The sequence below is a fragment of the Rhinolophus sinicus genome, chromosome 10, assembly GCF_057876585.1.
Source record: "Rhinolophus sinicus isolate RSI-liver-muscle chromosome 10, RSI-T2T, whole genome shotgun sequence".
NCBI lineage: Eukaryota > Metazoa > Chordata > Mammalia > Chiroptera > Rhinolophidae > Rhinolophus > Rhinolophus sinicus.
In genome coordinates, this window is record NC_142510.1 from 20,004,468 (window position 1) to 20,021,950 (window position 17,483).

The 17,483-nt window shown below is 70.3% G+C and overlaps 6 pseudogenes; all 6 read left to right on the forward strand.

Moving 5' to 3' along the window:
- The first annotated feature begins 1,207 nt into the window (after positions 1 to 1,207).
- On the forward strand, positions 1,208 to 1,327 carry LOC148757042 (5S ribosomal RNA; annotated as a pseudogene).
- Positions 1,328 to 2,414: 1,087 nt separating this feature from the next.
- On the forward strand, positions 2,415 to 2,534 carry LOC148757043 (5S ribosomal RNA; annotated as a pseudogene).
- A 4,739-nt stretch (positions 2,535 to 7,273) lies between these two features.
- On the forward strand, positions 7,274 to 7,393 carry LOC148757044 (5S ribosomal RNA; annotated as a pseudogene).
- A 1,107-nt stretch (positions 7,394 to 8,500) lies between these two features.
- Positions 8,501 to 8,620, forward strand: LOC148757045 (5S ribosomal RNA; annotated as a pseudogene).
- A 4,740-nt stretch (positions 8,621 to 13,360) lies between these two features.
- LOC148757046 (5S ribosomal RNA) lies at positions 13,361 to 13,480 on the forward strand (annotated as a pseudogene).
- Positions 13,481 to 14,683: 1,203 nt separating this feature from the next.
- LOC148757047 (5S ribosomal RNA) lies at positions 14,684 to 14,803 on the forward strand (annotated as a pseudogene).
- The last annotated feature ends 2,680 nt before the right edge of the window (positions 14,804 to 17,483 follow it).

The following is a 17,483-nucleotide window of genomic DNA, read 5'->3' on the forward strand; positions in this document are numbered from 1 at the left end:
TGTCCCCCCCCCTTACACCCGTCTCCCGGTCCCCTGTCCCCCGGTCCTCCCGTCCCCCGGTCCCCCTGTCCCCCCGTTCTGTCTGTCGGTCCCTGTCCTGCGGGGACTCTAGTCCCTCTGCCCGCACAAGAACCCAGGATTTGGCGAGGCCAAGAAGGAACACCAACAGAGCCACGGATAGGGGGCTCATAGCACCATGTCTCACGGGCAGCTGGCTTGGAGACATGGCAAGCCGGAGCCGCCCGATCCCCAACCTGCCGGCCGATTCTCTGCCAACCAACAGACCCACCAAGCCGGCCCACTGCAGTCCGCGCCCCTCTGCAATTTGCAGTCCACCATCCGCGCTTCCTAGCTTGGCCACCGCAGCTCTGCCAGTGGCCAATGGCCAACTGGCAACAGCTGATGGCCAAGCGGTAACAGCTGATGTCCATGCAGCCCCCACGCAGCACCCCTCCACGCGAGGCCCAGAACCTGGAAAGTGCTCTCTGCAAGTCTGTCCCCACAGTCCCCGTCTGTCTCTCTCCGCCTACCTCTTGCTCCGTCTCTGGCCTTCTCTCATCCTCTCTCAACACCCTGGGTCAGGAGAGGTGATGTGTAGCCAGTGAAGTGACCAGTGATCGGGCGGGACGCCGGTCGCTGATGAGGGGCGAGGGCCCAGACAGAAGGCTGTGTGACGAAGGGTGGCGGCAGTCTGGAGGTGCTGCCCCCTGGTCGCGGGTGGCTCTCCCTGGCTTTGGGCCAGTGGGTGGGGCCGGCCAGGGCCAGGGCCAGGGTTGCACGTCCCTAGGGTGGAGGGGACTGAGAGGACCCTGCGACCCCCTCGGTGACCCTGAGTGGTGGGGACAGCAGAGCAGCAAGGGGGGTGTGCGGTTTTGGGGCTGGGGGAGGGATGAGAGGGGTTGGGTTAGTGGGGCGTGGTAAAAGCCATTCCGGGCGTGGGGAGTCCCAGGATGCCAGGGCGCCCAGACATATGTCACAGTCAGGGAAGTGACAGAGGCCTGTGGAGCCACTGGGGGGCGCGAAGGGGCCTCGCTGCGGGCCAGGAGTAGCCCGTCGCCCACACCAGCGGCGACCGGAGGAGGCGGGGAGCGGGCGGGAGGCACTCGGGCAGACATGCTCGCCACCCGAGCGGCCCAGCAGCATGGCGCGTGCGCTCAGGAGGCAAGTCGGGAGCAGGCTCTTGGAGTGCCGGTAGCCGGGTCCCAGTGCCTAAGGCCATACCACCCTGAACACAGCAGATCTCGTCTGATCTCGGAAGCTAAGCAGGGTCTGTCCTGGTTAGTACTTGGATGGGAGACCGCCTGGGAATACCTGTTGGCTTTTGCTAGCATCTCCTTTTGCATCGCCGCTCCGGCGTGGCTCCCTCCGAACCCCTGCCGCCCCTTGCCCCTCTGCAGCCTCCCAGCCAGCCGCAGGTCCCCCTGACCAGCAGAGGGTCAGCCGCCCGGCACTACAAGCTGGCAGCCCCGGCCGCACACCAGGCCCCTGTGCCAGGGCTCCCCCGCACACCCTCCTCTCAGTCCTCTTCGGTCCCGCAGGCCGTCATCGCGAATCCTTCGCCGACGCGCGGTCGCCGCCACCGCCGCCTGCGCCAAAGCCACCGCCACAACCGGGCTCCCCACACCCCCCGCCAGCACTGCCCTCGCCCCCGCCCCTGTCCCCGCCCCCGCCGCCGCCATATCCGTACTCCCACAATTCCCTCCTCCGCTCTCCCCGCCTCCAGCACCGCCATCTCCCCCGCCCCCGCCCCAGACCCCCGCAGCCACCATCGCCATACTCCCTCAGTCTCCCGCCTCTGCTCTCCCGGCCTCCGCCGCCAGCACCGCCCTCACGCCCTCCCCAGCCCCCGCCGCCACCGCCGCCGCCATCGGCCCCCGTGTCCCAGCGCCCACCGTCAAAGCCCCCATTGTCGCCGCCGCCATCGCCGCCCTGGCGCCATCCACGCGGTTGCCATCGCCTACCTCGCCACCCTCCCCTGCCTCCGCCCCCGCCGCCGCCGCGGGGTCCTCCCACAACTCCCAGGCCCAGGGTTGCCTGCTGGTGCAGGCCTCCACCAGCCTTGGGGCTGCGGTTGGGGGTAAACCTGGTGGCGGTAGGGGGGCGGGTTGTATGCCGGTCTGGGTGCGGGGAGTCCCAGGATGCCAGAGTTCCACGACTTCTGGCACCATCAGGGAAGTGGCAGTGTCCCATGGAGCCTCGGGTGGCGCGAAGGGGCCTCGCTGCCGGCCAGGAGTAGCCCGCCGCCCACGCCAGGGGCATTCGGAAGAGGCGGGGAGCCGGACTGGGGGCGGACGCGGTGCTGGCAGAGCCGGCCCGCGGGTCGATGCTCGCCACCGGAGCGGCTCATCTGCATGCCGGGCGCTCACGAGACAGGCCGGGAGCAGGCTCTTGGGGCGCGGGTGCCGGGTCCCAGCGTCTACGGCCATACCACCCTGAACGCGCCCGATCTCCTCTGATCTCGGGAGCTAAGCAGGGAGGGGCCTGGTTAGTACTTGGATGGGAGACCGCCTGGGTATACCTGTAGGCTTTTGCTCGCCTCTGCTTTTGCGCCGCCGCCCCGGCGTGCCTCCCTCCGAACCCCTGCCGCCCCTCTGCAACCCCTGCAGCCGCCCAGCCAGCCGAAGGTCCCCCTGGCCAGAGGAGGGACAGCCGCCCAGCACTACAAGCTCGCATCCCCGGCCGCACACCAGGCCTGTCGGCCAGGGCTCCCCCCCCTCTCCCTCTTCTTAGTGCTCTTCGCCGAGGCAGGCCGTCAGCCTGCAGCAGTCAGCCGCGTCTAGGTCGCCGCCGCCGCCACCGCCATCGCAGGGCTCCCTCTCGCTCCCCGACCCTGCCGCCGCCGCAACCCCCAACGCCCAAGCCCAGGGCTGCCTGCCGGCGCAGGCTTCCACCAGGCTCTCTCCATCCCAGGACGTGCCGGTCCTTTGCACCTCGGCCCGAGCCCAGGGGACGCCCATCCCTGCGCCTGCCCCTGGGCCCCGAGACACAGTTTCGGCGTGTCCTCGGGCAAACGGGACGCCCACCCGCCCCGCCCCACCGGAGTCTTCTGTCTCCGCGGGCAGGCACCTCTCCCCACACCCCCGCGCGTCCCCTCCCGTCTCCCACAAGAGCCAGGAGCCCTCCCTTCCCGCCGGCCACGGTGTCCCCGACACAAAGGGCACAAAGAGCCGGGACAAACCAGGGGACGGCGGGAGCAGCACCCCAACACACCACGCGCCATCGACTCCAGGGGAGACCGCCACAAGGGAAGAGCAGGCACGCAGGCACACAATCCTCACAACCAGGGTGCCTGGGGGCTGCCACTCTCCTCCCGCGGGCGGGTCCCTGGGCGGGGCTCAGAGCCCACTGGCCCTCCGGAGACCCTGGCGGCCCGCCCCGGTGGCTTCAATGGTGACTGCCAACGCCAGGGCAATGCCTCCTTGGCGGAGCCCAGCCCCGGGCACGACCACACTCCGGTGGAGAAGCCACCACTTCAACACAGCCTCAGTGCCTCTGTCCCAGTCCGTGTACCCGAATGTGCGTCCCTCCCACCCTCCCCCACCCCATGTCTGTCTGGCTCTGTGACGTGCCTGTTGGGTTCTGGCTCTGGCTCAGGAGCTCTCTCCCCGCGTGCCAGCCCCCTCTTTCTCTGTCTCTGTCCATGTCTCTCTGTATGTCTAGACACATACATGTACATATACGTGTATATTTCCATCTCGCTCCCTCTTACTCCTCCTCCCGTTCTGTCTGTCTGTCCCTGTCCTGCGGGGACTCTAGTCCCTCTGCCCGCACAAGAACGCAGGATTTGGCGAGGCCAAGAAGGAACACCCACAGAGCCACGGATAGGGGGCTCATAGCACCATGTCTCACGGGCGGCTGGCTTGGAGACACGGCAAGCCGGAGCCGCCCGATCCCCCACCTGCCGGCCGATTCTCTGCCAACCAACAGACCCACCAAGCCGGCCCACTGCAGTCCGCGCCCCTCTGCAATTTGCAGTCCACCATCCGCGCTTCCTAGCTTGGCCACCGCAGCTCTGCCGGTGTCCAATGGCCAACTGGCAACAGCTGAAGGCCAAGCGGTAACAGCTGATGTCAGTGCAGCCCCACGCAGTACCCCCGTCCCCCGGTACCCCCGTCTCCCCGTCACCCCTGTCTCCGTTCCCCCGGTTCCCCGTCTTCCTGTCCCCCGTCTCCCGGGTCCCCCGTCCCCACGTTCCACCATCCCCCCTATTCCGGTCCCCGCCCCCGTCCCCTGTTCCCCCCGTCCCCTGATCCCCCTGTTCCCCCGTACCCCCATCAACCCTCTCCAAGTCCACCCGTCCCCCGGTGCCCCCGTCCCCCCAGTGCCCCATCCCGCGTTCCCCGCTCCCCCGTCCCCCCAGTCCCCCCACGCCCCTGGTCCACCCGTCCCCCATTCCCTCGTCTCCCGGTCCCCCCCTCCCCGGGTCCCCCGACCCCCGTTCCCCTGTCTCCCGGTCCTCCGTCTCGCGGTCCACCTGTCCCCCGGTCCCCCAGTCCCAACGTCTCCCCGTCCCCCCGACCCTCCTTCGCCTGGTCCCCCCGTCCCCCCATACCCCCGGTCTCCCGTTCCCCGGTCCCCCGTGTCCTGGTCCCCCGGTTCCCCGGTTCCCCCGCCGCCCAGGCGCCCTTCTACCGGTCCCCCCGTTCCCCGGTCGCCCCGTCTCCCGGTCCCCAGTCTCCCGGTCCCCAGTCTCCTGGTCCCCTGTCTCCCGGTCACCCGGTCTTCCGGTCCCCCGGTCCTCCTTCCAGTGTTACCCCCTTCCCCCGGTCCCCCCATCTCCCTGTCCCTCTGTCTCCCGGTCCGGCTGCACACCCATCCCCCCGTCTCCCGGTCCCCCGTCTCCCGGTCGCCCGGTCCCAAGGTCCCCCGTCTCCCGGTCCCCTCATCCCCTGGACCCCCAACCCCCGGTCCCTGGTCCCCCGGTCCCCCAGTCCCCCGGTTCCCCCATCGCCCTGGCCCCCGTCTACCGATCCCCCAGTTCCCCGTTCGCCCCGCCTTCCGGTCCTCCCGTCCCACAGTCTCCCGTCTCCCGGTGTCCCGTCTCCCGGTCACCCCGTCCCCGGTCCCCCGTCTCGCGGTCCCCCGTCTCCTAGTCGCCCCGTTCCCCGGTACCCCATCTCCCGGTCCCCTCATCCCCCAGTCCCCCAACCCCCGGTCCCCCGGTCCCCCCGTCCCCCGGTCCCCCGTCTCCCGGTCCCCTAATCCCCCAGTCCCCCAGTCCCCCAACCCCCGGTCCCCGGTCCCCCGGTCCCCCCATCTCCCGGTCCACTGGTACCCCCGTCCCCCCAGTCCACTCATGCCCCTGGTCACCCCGTCGCCCGGTCCCCTATCCCCCGGTCCCCCAAACCTCCGGTTCCCCGGTCCGAGGGTCCCCTGGTCCCCCCATCCGCCGTTCCCCCGGTCCCCCCATCTCCGTTGCCCCGGTCCCCCCATCCCCCGGTCCCCCCGTCCCCCGGTCCCCCCGTCCCGCCAGTCCCCCCGTCCCTCCGTCTCCCGGTCCCCCCGTCGCCCCGTCCCCCAGCCCCAGGTCCCCCAACTCCCGGTCCCCCCGTCTCACGGTCCCCCGTTCCTCCGTTTCCCGGTCCCCCCCTCCCCATGGCCCTCCTCCCCCAGTACCCTCGTACCCCTGTCCCCCCATCCACCGGTCTCCTGGTCCCTCCCTCCCACCGTCCTCTCATTCCCCCAGTCCCCCAGTCCCCCAGTCTCCCTGTCCCCCAATTCCCCGGTCTCCCTTTCCCCTGGTACCGTGTCCCCCCGTCTCCCGGTCCCCCCGTCCCCTGGTCCCACTGTCTCCCAGTACCCAGTCGCCCTGTCCCCCCGGTCCCCCGGTCCCCTTGTCCCCCATCCCCCAGTCCCCCCATCCCCCCGGCCCTCTCGTACTCCCGTCCCCCCATCTTCCGGTCTCCCCTTCCCCCCGTCCCACATGCCCCCGTCTCCCAGACCCCCCGTCCCCCGGTTCTCCCAGTTCCAATGGTCTCCCTGTCCCCCTGCCCCCCTTCCCCCATCTCCTGGTACCCCGTCCCCCGGTACCCCCGCCCCGGGTTCCTACAGTCCCACCGTTCTCCCTGTCCCCCCCCCTTACACCCGTCTCCCGGTCCCCTGTCCCCCGGTCCTCCCGTCCCCCGGTCCCCCTGTCCCCCCGTTCTGTCTGTCGGTCCCTGTCCTGCGGGGACTCTAGTCCCTCTGCCCGCACAAGAACCCAGGATTTGGCGAGGCCAAGAAGGAACACCAACAGAGCCACGGATAGGGGGCTCATAGCACCATGTCTCACGGGCAGCTGGCTTGGAGACACGGCAAGCCGGAGCCGCCCGATCCCCAACCTGCCGGCCGATTCTCTGCCAACCAACAGACCCACCAAGCCGGCCCACTGCAGTCCGCGCCCCTCTGCAATTTGCAGTCCACCATCCGCGCTTCCTAGCTTGGCCACCGCAGCTCTGCCAGTGGCCAATGGCCAACTGGCAACAGCTGATGGCCAAGCGGTAACAGCTGATGTCCGTGCAGCCCCCACGCAGCACCCCTCCACGCGAGGCCCAGAACCTGGAAAGTGCTCTCTGCAAGTCTGTCCCCACAGTCCCCGTCTGTCTCTCTCCGCCTACCTCTTGCTCCGTCTCTGGCCTTCTCTCATCCTCTCTCAACACCCTGGGTCAGGAGAGGTGATGTGTAGCCAGTGAAGTGACCAGTGATCGGGCGGGACGCCGGTCGCTGATGAGGGGCGAGGGCCCAGACAGAAGGCTGTGTGACGAAGGGTGGCGGCAGTCTGGAGGTGCTGCCCCCTGGTCGCGGGTGGCTCTCCCTGGCTTTGGGCCAGTGGGTGGGGCCGGCCAGGGCCAGGGCCAGGGTTGCACGTCCGTAGGGTGGAGGGGACTGAGAGGACCCTGCGACCCCCTCGGTGACCCTGAGTGGTGGGGACAGCAGAGCAGCAAGGGGGGTGTGCGGTTTTGGGGCTGGGGGAGGGATGAGAGGGGTTGGGGTAGTGGGGCGTGGTAAAAGCCATTCCGGGCGTGGGGAGTCCCAGGATGCCAGGGCGCCCAGACATATGTCACAGTCAGGGAAGTGACAGAGGCCTGTGGAGCCACTGGGGGGCGCGAAGGGGCCTCGCTGCGGGCCAGGAGTAGCCCGTCGCCCACACCAGCGGCGACCGGAGGAGGCGGGGAGCGGGCGGGAGGCACTCGGGCAGACATGCTCGCCACCCGAGCGGCCCAGCAGCATGGCGCGTGCGCTCAGGAGGCAAGTCGGGAGCAGGCTCTTGGAGTGCCGGTAGCCGGGTCCCAGTGCCTAAGGCCATACCACCCTGAACGCAGCAGATCTCGTCTGATCTCGGAAGCTAAGCAGGGTCTGTCCTGGTTAGTACTTGGATGGGAGACCGCCTGGGAATACCTGTTGGCTTTTGCTAGCATCTCCTTTTGCATCGCCGCTCCGGCGTGGCTCCCTCCGAACCCCTGCCGCCCCTTGCCCCTCTGCAGCCTCCCAGCCAGCCGCAGGTCCCCCTGACCAGCAGAGGGTCAGCCGCCCGGCACTACAAGCTGGCAGCCCCGGCCGCACACCAGGCCCCTGTGCCAGGGCTCCCCCGCACACCCTCCTCTCAGTCCTCTTCGGTCCCGCAGGCCGTCATCGCGAATCCTTCGCCGACGCGCGGTCGCCGCCACCGCCGCCTGCGCCAAAGCCACCGCCACAACCGGGCTCCCCACACCCCCCGCCAGCACTGCCCTCGCCCCCGCCCCTGTCCCCGCCCCCGCCGCCGCCATATCCGTACTCCCACAATTCCCTCCTCCGCTCTCCCCGCCTCCAGCACCGCCATCTCCCCCGCCCCCGCCCCAGACCCCCGCAGCCACCATCGCCATACTCCCTCAGTCTCCCGCCTCTGCTCTCCCGGCCTCCGCCGCCAGCACCGCCCTCACGCCCTCCCCAGCCCCCGCCGCCACCGCCGCCGCCATCGGCCCCCGTGTCCCAGCGCCCACCGTCAAAGCCCCCATTGTCGCCGCCGCCATCGCCGCCCTGGCGCCATCCACGCGGTTGCCATCGCCTACCTCGCCACCCTCCCCTGCCTCCGCCGCCGCCGCCGCCGAGCCGCCCCCGCCGCCGCCGCGGGGTCCTCCCACAACTCCCAGGCCCAGGGTTGCCTGCTGGTGCAGGCCTCCACCAGCCTTGGGGCTGCGGTTGGGGGTAAACCTGGTGGCGGTAGGGGGGCGGGTTGTATGCCGGTCTGGGTGCGGGGAGTCCCAGGATGCCAGAGTTCCACGACTTCTGGCACCATCAGGGAAGTGGCAGTGTCCCATGGAGCCTCGGGTGGCGCGAAGGGGCCTCGCTGCCGGCCAGGAGTAGCCCGCCGCCCACGCCAGGGGCATTCGGAAGAGGCGGGGAGCCGGACTGGGGGCGGACGCGGTGCTGGCAGAGCCGGCCCGCGGGTCGATGCTCGCCACCGGAGCGGCTCATCTGCATGCCGGGCGCTCACGAGACAGGCCGGGAGCAGGCTCTTGGGGCGCGGGTGCCGGGTCCCAGCGTCTACGGCCATACCACCCTGAACGCGCCCGATCTCCTCTGATCTCGGGAGCTAAGCAGGGAGGGGCCTGGTTAGTACTTGGATGGGAGACCGCCTGGGTATACCTGTAGGCTTTTGCTCGCCTCTGCTTTTGCGCCGCCGCCCCGGCGTGCCTCCCTCCGAACCCCTGCCGCCCCTCTGCAACCCCTGCAGCCGCCCAGCCAGCCGAAGGTCCCCCTGGCCAGAGGAGGGACAGCCGCCCAGCACTACAAGCTCGCATCCCCGGCCGCACACCAGGCCTGTCGGCCAGGGCTCCCCCCCCTCTCCCTCTTCTTAGTGCTCTTCGCCGAGGCAGGCCGTCAGCCTGCAGCAGTCAGCCGCGTCTAGGTCGCCGCCGCCGCCACCGCCATCGCAGGGCTCCCTCTCGCTCCCCGACCCTGCCGCCGCCGCAACCCCCAACGCCCAAGCCCAGGGCTGCCTGCCGGCGCAGGCTTCCACCAGGCTCTCTCCATCCCAGGACGTGCCGGTCCTTTGCACCTCGGCCCGAGCCCAGGGGACGCCCATCCCTGCGCCTGCCCCTGGGCCCCGAGACACAGTTTCGGCGTGTCCTCGGGCAAACGGGACGCCCACCCGCCCCGCCCCACCGGAGTCTTCTGTCTCCGCGGGCAGGCACCTCTCCCCACACCCCCGCGCGTCCCCTCCCGTCTCCCACAAGAGCCAGGAGCCCTCCCTTCCCGCCGGCCACGGTGTCCCCGACACAAAGGGCACAAAGAGCCGGGACAAACCAGGGGACGGCGGGAGCAGCACCCCAACACACCACGCGCCATCGACTCCAGGGGAGACCGCCACAAGGGAAGAGCAGGCACGCAGGCACACAATCCTCACAACCAGGGTGCCTGGGGGCTGCCACTCTCCTCCCGCGGGCGGGTCCCTGGGCGGGGCTCAGAGCCCACTGGCCCTCCGGAGACCCTGGCGGCCCGCCCCGGTGGCTTCAATGGTGACTGCCAACGCCAGGGCAATGCCTCCTTGGCGGAGCCCAGCCCCGGGCACGACCACACTCCGGTGGAGAAGCCACCACTTCAACACAGCCTCAGTGCCTCTGTCCCAGTCCGTGTACCCGAATGTGCGTCCCTCCCACCCTCCCCCACCCCATGTCTGTCTGGCTCTGTGACGTGCCTGTTGGGTTCTGGCTCTGGCTCAGGAGCTCTCTCCCCGCGTGCCAGCCCCCTCTTTCTCTGTCTCTGTCCATGTCTCTCTGTATGTCTAGACACATACATGTACATATACGTGTATATTTCCATCTCGCTCCCTCTTACTCCTCCTCCCGTTCTGTCTGTCTGTCCCTGTCCTGCGGGGACTCTAGTCCCTCTGCCCGCACAAGAACGCAGGATTTGGCGAGGCCAAGAAGGAACACCCACAGAGCCACGGATAGGGGGCTCATAGCACCATGTCTCACGGGCGGCTGGCTTGGAGACACGGCAAGCCGGAGCCGCCCGATCCCCCACCTGCCGGCCGATTCTCTGCCAACCAACAGACCCACCAAGCCGGCCCACTGCAGTCCGCGCCCCTCTGCAATTTGCAGTCCACCATCCGCGCTTCCTAGCTTGGCCACCGCAGCTCTGCCGGTGTCCAATGGCCAACTGGCAACAGCTGAAGGCCAAGCGGTAACAGCTGATGTCAGTGCAGCCCCACGCAGTACCCCCGTCCCCCGGTACCCCCGTCTCCCCGTCACCCCTGTCTCCGTTCCCCCGGTTCCCCGTCTTCCTGTCCCCCGTCTCCCGGGTCCCCCGTCCCCACGTTCCACCATCCCCCCTATTCCGGTCCCCGCCCCCGTCCCCTGTTCCCCCCGTCCCCTGATCCCCCTGTTCCCCCGTACCCCCATCAACCCTCTCCAAGTCCACCCGTCCCCCGGTGCCCCCGTCCCCCCAGTGCCCCATCCCGCGTTCCCCGCTCCCCCGTCCCCCCAGTCCCCCCACGCCCCTGGTCCACCCGTCCCCCATTCCCTCGTCTCCCGGTCCCCCCCTCCCCGGGTCCCCCGACCCCCGTTCCCCTGTCTCCCGGTCCTCCGTCTCGCGGTCCACCTGTCCCCCGGTCCCCCAGTCCCAACGTCTCCCCGTCCCCCCGACCCTCCTTCGCCTGGTCCCCCCGTCCCCCCATACCCCCGGTCTCCCGTTCCCCGGTCCCCCGTGTCCTGGTCCCCCGGTTCCCCGGTTCCCCCGCCGCCCAGGCGCCCTTCTACCGGTCCCCCCGTTCCCCGGTCGCCCCGTCTCCCGGTCCCCAGTCTCCCGGTCCCCAGTCTCCTGGTCCCCTGTCTCCCGGTCACCCGGTCTTCCGGTCCCCCGGTCCTCCTTCCAGTGTTACCCCCTTCCCCCGGTCCCCCCATCTCCCTGTCCCTCTGTCTCCCGGTCCGGCTGCACACCCATCCCCCCGTCTCCCGGTCCCCCGTCTCCCGGTCGCCCGGTCCCAAGGTCCCCCGTCTCCCGGTCCCCTCATCCCCTGGACCCCCAACCCCCGGTCCCTGGTCCCCCGGTCCCCCAGTCCCCCGGTTCCCCCATCGCCCTGGCCCCCGTCTACCGATCCCCCAGTTCCCCGTTCGCCCCGCCTTCCGGTCCTCCCGTCCCACAGTCTCCCGTCTCCCGGTGTCCCGTCTCCCGGTCACCCCGTCCCCGGTCCCCCGTCTCGCGGTCCCCCGTCTCCTAGTCGCCCCGTTCCCCGGTACCCCATCTCCCGGTCCCCTCATCCCCCAGTCCCCCAACCCCCGGTCCCCCGGTCCCCCCGTCCCCCGGTCCCCCGTCTCCCGGTCCCCTAATCCCCCAGTCCCCCAGTCCCCCAACCCCCGGTCCCCGGTCCCCCGGTCCCCCCATCTCCCGGTCCACTGGTACCCCCGTCCCCCCAGTCCACTCATGCCCCTGGTCACCCCGTCGCCCGGTCCCCTATCCCCCGGTCCCCCAAACCTCCGGTTCCCCGGTCCGAGGGTCCCCTGGTCCCCCCATCCGCCGTTCCCCCGGTCCCCCCATCTCCGTTGCCCCGGTCCCCCCATCCCCCGGTCCCCCCGTCCCCCGGTCCCCCCGTCCCGCCAGTCCCCCCGTCCCTCCGTCTCCCGGTCCCCCCGTCGCCCCGTCCCCCAGCCCCAGGTCCCCCAACTCCCGGTCCCCCCGTCTCACGGTCCCCCGTTCCTCCGTTTCCCGGTCCCCCCCTCCCCATGGCCCTCCTCCCCCAGTACCCTCGTACCCCTGTCCCCCCATCCACCGGTCTCCTGGTCCCTCCCTCCCACCGTCCTCTCATTCCCCCAGTCCCCCAGTCCCCCAGTCTCCCTGTCCCCCAATTCCCCGGTCTCCCTTTCCCCTGGTACCGTGTCCCCCCGTCTCCCGTTCCCCCCGACCCCTGGTCCCACTGTCTCCCAGTACCCAGTCCCCCTGTCCCCCGGGTCCCCCGGTCCCCTTGTCCCCCCATCCCCCAGTCCCCCCGTCCCCCCGGCCCTCTCGTACTCCCGTCCCCCCATCTTCCGGTCACCCCTTCCCCCCGTCCCACATGCCCCCGTCTCCCAGACCCCCCGTCCCCCGGTTCTCCCAGTTCCAACGGTCTCCCTGTCCCCCTGCCCCCCTTCCCCCATCTCCTGGTACCCCGTCCCCCGGTACCCCCGCCCCGGGTTCCTACAGTCCCACGGTTCTCCCTGTCCCCCCCCCTTACACCCGTCTCCCGGTCCCCTGTCCCCCGGTCCTCCCGTCCCCCGGTCCCCCTGTCCCCCCGTTCTGTCTGTCGATCCCAGTCCTGCGGGGACTCTAGTCCCTCTGCCCGCACAAGAACCCAGGATTTGGCGAGGCCAAGAAGGAACACCAACAGAGCCACGGATAGGGGGCTCATAGCACCATGTCTCACGGGCGGCTGGCTTGGAGACACAGCAAGCCGGAGCCGCCCGATCCCCAACCTGCCGGCCGATTCTCTGCCAACCAACAGACCCACCAAGCCGGCCCACTTCAGTCCGCGCCCCTCTGCAATTTGCAGTCCACCATCCGCGCTTCCTAGCTTGGCCACCGCAGCTCTGCCGGTGGCCAATGTCCAACTGGCAACAGCTGATGGCCAAGCGGTAACAGCTGATGTCCGTGCAGCCCCCACGCAGCACCCCTCCACGCGAGGCCCAGAGCCTGGAAAGTGCTCTCTGCAAGTCTGTCCCCACAGTCCCCGTCTGTCCCTCTCCGCCTACCTCTTGCTCCGTCTCTGGCCTTCTCTCATCCTCTCTCTCAACACCCTGGGTCAGGAGAGGTGATGTGTAGCCAGTGAAGTGACCAGTGATCGGGCGGGACGCCGGTCGCTGATGAGGGGCGAGGGCCCAGACAGAAGGCTGTGTGACGAAGGGTGGCGGCAGTCTGGAGGAGCTGCCCCCTGGTGGCGGGTGGCTCTCCCTGGCTTTGGGCCAGTGGGTGGGGCCGGCCAGGGCCAGGGCCTGGGTTGCACGTCCCTAGGGTGGAGGGGACTGAGAGGACCCTGCGACCCCCTCGGTGGCCCTGAGTGGGGGGACAGCACAGCAGCAAGGGGTTGTGCTTTTGTGGGGCTGGGGGGGGGATGAGAGGGGTTGGGGTAGGGGGGCGTGGTAAAAGCCATTCCGGGCGTGGGGAGTCCCAGGATGCCAGGGCGCCCAGACATATGTCACAGTCAGGGAAGTGACAGAGGCCTGTGGAGCCACTGGGGGGCGCGAAGGGGCCTCGCTGCGGGCCAGGAGTATCCCGTCGCCCACACCAGCGGCGACCGGAGGAGGCGGGGAGCGGGCGGGAGGCACTCGGGCAGACATGCTCGCCACCCGAGCGGCCCAGCAGCATGGCGCGTGCGCTCAGGAGGCAAGTCGGGAGCAGGCTCTTGGAGTGCCGGTAGCCGGGTCCCAGTGCCTAAGGCCATACCACCCTGAACGCAGCAGATCTCGTCTGATCTCGGAAGCTAAGCAGGGTCTGTCCTGGTTAGTACTTGGATGGGAGACCGCCTGGGAATACCTGTTGGCTTTTGCTAGCGTCTCCTTTTGCATCGCCGATCCGGCGTGGCTCCCTCCGAACCCCTGCCGCCCCTTGCCCCTCTGCAGCCTCCCAGCCAGCCGCAGGTCCCCCTGACCAGCAGAGGGTCAGCCGCCCGGCACTACAAGCTGGCAGCCCCGGCCGCACACCAGGCCCCTGTGCCAGGGCTCCCCCGCACACCCTCCTCTCAGTCCTCTTCGGTCCCGCAGGCCGTCATCGCGAATCCTTCGCCGACGCGCGGTCGCCGCCACCGCCGCCTGCGCCAAAGCCACCGCCACAACCGGGCTCCCCACACCCCCCGCCAGCGCTGCCCTCGCCCCCGCCCCTGTCCCCGCCCCCGCCGCCGCCACGGCCAAACTCCCTCAAACTCCCTCCTGTGCTCTCCCCACCTCGGCCACCAGCACCGCGCTCCCCATCTCCGCCACCAGTGCTGCCCTCTCCCCCACCCCGACCCCGCCGCCGCCATATCCGTACTCCCACAATTCCCTCCTCCGCTCTCCCCGCCTCCAGCACCTCCATCTCCCCCGCCCCCGCCCCAGACCCCCGCAGCCACCATCGCCATACTCCCTCAGTCTCCCGCCTCTGCTCTCCCGGCCTCCGCCGCCAGCACCGCCCTCACGCCCTCCCCAGCCCCCGCCGCCACCGCCGCCGCCATCGGCCCCCGTGTCCCAGCGCCCACCGTCAAAGCCCCCATTGTCGCCGCCGCCATCGCCGCCCTGGCGCCATCCACGCGGTTGCCATCGCCTACCTCGCCACCCTCCCCTGCCTCCGCCCCCGCCGCCGCCGCGGGGTCCTCCCACAACTCCCAGGCCCAGGGTTGCCTGCTGGTGCAGGCCTCCACCAGCCTTGGGGCTGCGGTTGGGGGTAAACCTGGTGGCGGTAGGGGGGCGGGTTGTATGCCGGTCTGGGTGCGGGGAGTCCCAGGATGCCAGAGTTCCACGACTTCTGGCACCATCAGGGAAGTGGCAGTGTCCCATGGAGCCTCGGGTGGCGCGAAGGGGCCTCGCTGCCGGCCAGGAGTAGCCCGCCGCCCACGCCAGGGGCATTCGGAAGAGGCGGGGAGCCGGACTGGGGGCGGACGCGGTGCTGGCAGAGCCGGCCCGCGGGTCGATGCTCGCCACCGGAGCGGCTCATCTGCATGCCGGGCGCTCACGAGACAGGCCGGGAGCAGGCTCTTGGGGCGCGGGTGCCGGGTCCCAGCGTCTACGGCCATACCACCCTGAACGCGCCCGATCTCCTCTGATCTCGGGAGCTAAGCAGGGAGGGGCCTGGTTAGTACTTGGATGGGAGACCGCCTGGGTATACCTGTAGGCTTTTGCTCGCCTCTGCTTTTGCGCCGCCGCCCCGGCGTGCCTCCCTCCGAACCCCTGCCGCCCCTCTGCAACCCCTGCAGCCGCCCAGCCAGCCGAAGGTCCCCCTGGCCAGAGGAGGGACAGCCGCCCAGCACTACAAGCTCGCATCCCCGGCCGCACACCAGGCCTGTCGGCCAGGGCTCCCCCCCCTCTCCCTCTTCTTAGTGCTCTTCGCCGAGGCAGGCCGTCAGCCTGCAGCAGTCAGCCGCGTCTAGGTCGCCGCCGCCGCCACCGCCATCGCAGGGCTCCCTCTCGCTCCCCGACCCTGCCGCCGCCGCAACCCCCAACGCCCAAGCCCAGGGCTGCCTGCCGGCGCAGGCTTCCACCAGGCTCTCTCCATCCCAGGACGTGCCGGTCCTTTGCACCTCGGCCCGAGCCCAGGGGACGCCCATCCCTGCGCCTGCCCCTGGGCCCCGAGACACAGTTTCGGCGTGTCCTCGGGCAAACGGGACGCCCACCCGCCCCGCCCCACCGGAGTCTTCTGTCTCCGCGGGCAGGCACCTCTCCCCACACCCCCGCGCGTCCCCTCCCGTCTCCCACAAGAGCCAGGAGCCCTCCCTTCCCGCCGGCCACGGTGTCCCCGACACAAAGGGCACAAAGAGCCGGGACAAACCAGGGGACGGCGGGAGCAGCACCCCAACACACCACGCGCCATCGACTCCAGGGGAGACCGCCACAAGGGAAGAGCAGGCACGCAGGCACACAATCCTCACAACCAGGGTGCCTGGGGGCTGCCACTCTCCTCCCGCGGGCGGGTCCCTGGGCGGGGCTCAGAGCCCACTGGCCCTCCGGAGACCCTGGCGGCCCGCCCCGGGGGCTTCAATGGTGACTGCCAACGCCAGGGCAATGCCTCCTTGGCGGAGCCCAGCCCCGGGCACGACCACACTCCGGTGGAGAAGCCACCACTTCAACACAGCCTCAGTGCGTCTGTCCCAGTCCGTGTGCCCGAATGTGCGTCCCTCCCATCCTCCCCCACCCCATGTCTGTCTGGCTCTGTGACGTGCCTGTTGGGTTCTGGCTCTGGCTCAGGAGCTCTCTCCCCGCGTGCCAGCCCCCTCTTTCTCTGTCTCTGTCCATGTCTCTCTGTATGTCTAGACACATACATGTACATATACGTGTATATTTCCATCTCGCTCCCTCTTACTCCTCCTCCCGTTCTGTCTGTCTGTCCCTGTCCTGCGGGGACTCTAGTCCCTCTGCCCGCACAAGAACGCAGGATTTGGCGAGGCCAAGAAGGAACACCCACAGAGCCACGGATAGGGGGCTCATAGCACCATGTCTCACGGGCGGCTGGCTTGGAGACACGGCAAGCCGGAGCCGCCCGATCCCCCACCTGCCGGCCGATTCTCTGCCAACCAACAGACCCACCAAGCCGGCCCACTGCAGTCCGCGCCCCTCTGCAATTTGCAGTCCACCATCCGCGCTTCCTAGCTTGGCCACCGCAGCTCTGCCGGTGTCCAATGGCCAACTGGCAACAGCTGAAGGCCAAGCGGTAACAGCTGATGTCAGTGCAGCCCCACGCAGTACCCCCGTCCCCCGGTACCCCCGTCTCCCCGTCACCCCTGTCTCCGTTCCCCCGGTTCCCCGTCTTCCTGTCCCCCGTCTCCCGGGTCCCCCGTCCCCACGTTCCACCATCCCCCCTATTCCGGTCCCCCCCCCCGTCCCCTGTTCCCCCCGTCCCCTGATCCCCCTGTTCCCCCGTACCCCCATCAACCCTCTCCCAGTCCACCCGTCCCCCGGTGCCCCCGTTCCCCCCAGTGCCCCATCCCGCGTTCCCCGCTCCCCCGTCCCCCCAGTCCCCCCACGCCCCTGGTCCACCCGTCCCCCATTCCCTCGTCTCCCGGTCCCCCCCTCCCCGGGTCCCCCGACCCCCGTTCCCCCGTCTCCCGGTCCTCCGTCTCGCGGTCCACCTGTCCCCCGGTCCCCCAGTCCCAACGTCTCCCCGTCCCCCCGTCCCTCCTTCGCCTGGTACCCCCGTCCCCCCATACCCCCGGTCTCCCGTTCCCCGGTCCCCCGTCTCCTGGTTCCCCGGTCCCCCGTTTCCCCCGGCGCCCAGGCGCCCTTCTACCGGTCCCCCCGTTCCCCGGTCGCCCCGTGTCCCGGTCCCCAGTCTCCCGGTCCCCTGTCTCCCGGTCGCCCGGTCTTCCGGTCCCCCGGTCCTCCGTCCAGTGTTACCCCCTTCCCCCGGTCCCCCGGTCCCCCCATCTCCCTGTCCCTCTGTCTCCCGGTCCGGCCGCACACCCATCCCCCCGACTCCCGATCCCCCGTCTCCCGGTCGCCCGGTCCCCCGGTTCCCCGTCTCCCGGTCCCCTCATCCCCTGGACCCAAAACCCCCGGTCCCTGGTCCCCCGGTCCCCCAGTCCCCCGGTTCCCCCATCGCCCTGGCCCCCGTCTACCGATCCCCCAGTTCCCCGTTCGCCCCGTCTTCCGGTCCTCCCATCCCACAGTCTCCCGTCTCCCGTTGTCCCATCTCCCGGTCACCCCGTCCCCGGTCCCCCGTCTCGCGGTCCCACGTCTCCTAGTCGCCCCGTTCCCCGGTACCCCATCTCCCGGTCTCCTCATCCCCCAGTCCCGCAACCCCCGGTCCCCCGGTCCCCCCGTCCCCCGGTCCGCGTCTCCCGGTCCCCTCATTCCCCAGTCCCCCAACCC